This window comes from Anolis sagrei, chromosome 3 (assembly GCF_037176765.1).
Source record: "Anolis sagrei isolate rAnoSag1 chromosome 3, rAnoSag1.mat, whole genome shotgun sequence".
In the NCBI taxonomy this organism is placed as follows: domain Eukaryota; kingdom Metazoa; phylum Chordata; class Lepidosauria; order Squamata; family Dactyloidae; genus Anolis; species Anolis sagrei.
In genome coordinates, this window is record NC_090023.1 from 216,396,747 (window position 1) to 216,400,792 (window position 4,046).

The following is a 4,046-nucleotide window of genomic DNA, read 5'->3' on the forward strand; positions in this document are numbered from 1 at the left end:
TTATTTGCATTTTTAAAAGCTGGTACAGTCCTCTCAGCAACATTCATAGATTCAATAACAAAATGTTATACCAAATAAGCAACACAATAGCACACTCCCTAAACAACAGTAATATCATCCATATGAAGGGAGCTACAACAGTACAATTACAGTCACATCCATCCTGCAGTGCCAAAAGACACACCACACAACAACAACAACAACAACAACAACAACAACACAATAAAAAAGTAAAGATTTCCCCTTGACATTGTCTAGTCATGTCCAACTCGGGGGCGGGCAGGGTGGTTGCTCATCTCAATTTCTAAGCTGAAGAGCTGTTGTTGTCCATAGATGCCTCCAAGGTCATGTGGCCGACTGCATGGAGAGCTGTTACCTTCCTGCCAGAGCAGTAACTATTGATCTCACATTTGCATGTTTTGAACTGCTAGGTTGGCAGAAGCTGAGGCTAACAGCGGGAGCTCACCCCGCTCCCCGGATTTGAACCGCCAACTTTTCGGTCAGCAAGTCCAGCAGCTCAGCAGTTTAATGCCCTGCGCCACCGGGGCCTCCAACAACACAGTAGTTACACAGAAAAAGAGCACTTTTTATGCAATAAATATCCAAATATCTGCCTCTAGTTCTGAAGTTAGAAAATGTTAGAACAAACAGGTTACTGTGGAACTAGGTCCCATTTGAATATATTAAGTGTGCAGACATTGGAAAGGCTAATCACAGGATTCTTTCACACCATACAATTGTTGTGTGCCTTCAAGTCATTTCCAATTTATGGCAACCCTAAGACAAATCTTTCACAGGGTTTTCTGGGGCCGAGAGTATGTAATTCACACATAGTCACCAAGTGGGTTTCCATGGCTGAGTGAGAAATCAAACTGATAGTTTTCGCCCAGTGCTCAAACCATTGCATTTATTGAACTATTATTCCAGTTCAACTGCCACCTTTTCCACACCCAGTGTGGGAAAGGTAGCAAGAAAAGGTCTATGTGAGTTGCTTTTCCCGTACTATATCCCATTTTTCTGCTGTGTTTAAAACCAGTTGGAGAAAAAACAAATCTCCAACCTTGCTTTGTGGTAGTCCTTTTCCCTGGAGGCTCTCAAATTATATGGGTGGCTGGTTATATGTTTCCTCCCACAATTGTTATTTTGTACAACCTCATTGCAGCTTGGTCCCTTGGCATTGGAAAGGCTGCCCTTGTCTCTTCGCAAGAGAACAGGGCCAATTCTTTTTTTATGGATATCTTTTGCTCTTTTACCTGCTGGTGTTTTATGTTGTCCGGAGGTGCTGCTCAGAGCTTGGAAAAAACAAGAATTCCCCTAAATCTTCCAAACTGTAAGACTGGCATGGCCAGTTTGAGGAGTTGTAGTCAAAAAAGTAACGTTTCCAAGCGATTGGGAAGCAGTTGATTTTCATTCCAACCCAACCACTTGTGTGAACAATTGCCAATGTGAGGGGGAATTGTGACAGGGGTTCCAATTATGTTGATTTTATTGAGGGTCACATGGGAGGGGATGGGAATGGCAGTCAGATGATTCCCAATCAGCCAGTCTTAAGACATTCCAAAGATACTCACTCTGGGCCATTTTGGATGAAGACACACTGGGATTCTTTTTTTCCTTGGTGGAAAACATGGACAGAAGATTTCAATAACGGCTTTTCAGAAAGAACTTGAAGAATGTTTCTGTCAAGCGTATTGAAAGCTTTCCTTTAGAAACAGATATTGAACTGTGCCACAGAGAGCAGACAATTGTTGATGGCACAGGCTGATTCCCAGTAAATGGAGGCATGGGGTAACTGGGCCAAGTATCGATGAGTAATATCATAATTATGGTGTTTACACATAATTATGATATTACATATAAGTCCCATACAAAGGTCCAGCCACAATGCACGTATATATGACGAGATAATAATATAAACCAGAAATACAATTTTTTAATTTTATAAAAATCAAATGAAATGAAATAAAATAAAGTTATAACAAAGACAAAATGGAGCGAGAATCATGATTTGTAGCAAAATGAAAGACTCAGAACAGAAAAAATGGAGAACACTCTCTAAGGCAGTCATATCATCTCCTATTTATTTATTTACTAGCTTGGGGACCCGGCGCTGCCCAGGTTATTAGAGAAAGTGGGTCATGGGGGCTCTGTGTGCCAAGTTTGGTCTTTATCGGTCATTGAATGAGGATCGCAGTGGTTTCAGTAAGTGAGTGAAGGTACTAAAAGTCCCATCATCCATGGTCCACCCTCCTCCAAACTGCAGCAGAATGTAGAGTGTGCCATGAGTACTCTGTGTGCCAAGTTTGAGCCTGGTCTGTGATTCCTCTGCTACCTCGGAATGTTGAGGTTGGCCAATCAGAGACCATATGCAAATTGTACCACAGTGGCAACCAAACAGAATCTTAGAATGTTGAGGGTAGCCAATCAGAGACCATATGCAAATTGTGCCACAGTGGCAGCCAATCAGAACGCTGCCACATACACCTCCTGTCCTCCGCATACAAACACTGACTTTTATTATATACATAGATTTATTTCCCATCCTTCTCACCCCAAAGGGGACTCAATGCAGCTCACAACAAAGGCACAATCTGATGCCATAAATACATATATAGAATAAAACAACATATACTTTAAAACCATATAATTAAAACATATCAAACTTAAAACAATTACTTAAAATCACACAATCTAAAAGCATATTCCAGGAGCCATTGGAATACAAACCCTGATCCAATTTTTCATTTGGTGCAACTATCCCACAGCACAACTACTTACTGGATGGAGAAATTTGGGGATGGAGGCTTAGAAACATACACGGTTCCTCCTTTATCTGGATTCAAATATTATGAAATGGAAAACACTACCAATCTTCTACAGGGACAGAGCTGGATGCTTCACCATGTCCACTCACACTCTCCATCAGTCAGTAAACGACTGTGTTTTGGGGCATGAGTAGCTCTTTCTGATCTAGGATCTGTTAAGGGTAAAACTATCCCATCTGGTATTCAAATTGGCAGCCTTTTGGTGCATCGGTTTTGCACAGGCGCAGCCTCTGAATTGAACCAGAACGCCCTGGAATTAGCTATGAATAATTGAATCAGACTCCACCTGAACATTAGAAAGAAGTTCCTAGCTGTGAGAGCTGTTCAGCAGTGGAACTCTCTGCCCCGGAGTGTGGTGGAGCCTCCTTCTTTGGAGGCTTTTAAAAAGAGGCTGGATGGTAATCTGTCAGGTGTGCTTTGAATGTGATTTTCCTGCTTCTTGGCAAGGGATTGAACTGGATGGCCCACGAGGTCTCTTCCAACTCTATGATTCTATGAAAAAGGATGGCCAGGCTCTAAGGACTCTATATGAATAAAAGTCAACCTCTTTTCCTCTTCCAGGGCTGCTTTCTCCTTGTCCAGATGGAGGCCCAGAGAAGTCTGGCAATTTCTTGAGACATTAGCTACTGCTCTGAGACAGGACAATCTCAAAACCCTAAAGTCAGAGAGCAAATAGAACCTGGATTTTATGGAGAGGAAAGTCATGTATGCTTTGCATGTGCAGATTGGAAGGTTTTGCAAAGCATAGCCACTAGATGTCCCTGTTGGTCAGTAATCTCAAGTGGATGCTTGTAGTCAAACTGGGCTGCATAAATTTGAAAGTTTAGGTTGCAGTCCTAACTTTACTACTTATTGTGCATCTTGATGTGCCTTCAAGTCCAATGTTGGCTTATACTATCCCCATAAATTTCATAGGGTTTTACTTGGACTATCACACCAATCTGTTGCTTCACACAAACTGTGTTATTTAAACTAATGGAAACATGCCACTATAGAATCATTCACTTTATATCTTCCCTCAAAAAGTGCCGTGGTTTCATTCCAGTAATGTACATTCTTACAATCAGTCTTCTGCATTGGTTTGTTTGGCCCCACTTCCCTATATGTAGACACAAATAGTTGTTTACTTAGGTCAAGCAACCTGTTTAATTGTTCTTCTTGTTATGCTGCAATTGTGCAGTTTCAATGGAGTGCATTGCCATAATTGCATCATTTCAGCAT